General features: G+C 51.4%; 1 long non-coding RNA gene across 1 annotated transcript; it reads right to left on the bottom strand.

Annotated features, from left to right (window-relative positions):
* Positions 1–31: 31 nt before the first annotated feature.
* Positions 32–438, bottom strand: LOC109365338. The gene is made up of 2 exons (XR_002110897.2): positions 279–438; positions 32–153 (listed from the first exon to the last, which is right to left on the bottom strand). It is a non-coding gene; the product is annotated as an uncharacterized LOC109365338 (long non-coding RNA).
* Positions 439–481: the final 43 nt, after the last annotated feature.

The raw sequence follows: 481 nt of genomic DNA, 5'->3' as shown, positions 1-481 counted from the left end.
GCACAGCTGACAAGTTCCTTGTGCTTCTGTCTTTGCAGTCCATGAAGGGCGACGGGGGAGGGAAGGGCCCGCACAGGAGGGCATCTGCTGGGCTGTGTGCTGCACTCGTGCTGCCCCGATCGCATCCTTCAGAAGAGCAGCACGCTGCGAATGCTGGAGAGGGAGGAAAGGAAGGGAGGAGTTACAAGTGGTGCTACTGGCAGCGTCTGCGAGCTGACAGAAGTGCAGCTTCAATAGCTGCTGTGCATCACTCCTGTTGGTCCGAATCCGAATCTCACCTTTTGCCTGCACGTAGCAATTCAAATCCCTCGTTGATTTTAGCAAATGGCAGCGTGTGTGTGATCAGCAAGTCAGAGTTAAATTTCTTCTCCAAATAGCTGGTAATTAATTTGGGGATAGAGTCTCTCATTTTCCAGCCTGGAAATGGGAGAAATGGCATGCAGTGAATAACTGGCGAAATGCTGTTTTGGTAAAGAAACCC

This window comes from Meleagris gallopavo, unplaced genomic scaffold (assembly GCF_000146605.3).
Source record: "Meleagris gallopavo isolate NT-WF06-2002-E0010 breed Aviagen turkey brand Nicholas breeding stock unplaced genomic scaffold, Turkey_5.1 ChrUn_random_deg7180001684830, whole genome shotgun sequence".
NCBI classification, from domain to species: Eukaryota; Metazoa; Chordata; class Aves; order Galliformes; family Phasianidae; genus Meleagris; species Meleagris gallopavo.
Note: the sequence above shows the minus strand (reverse complement) of the source record. Positions and strands in the feature narration are given on the sequence as shown.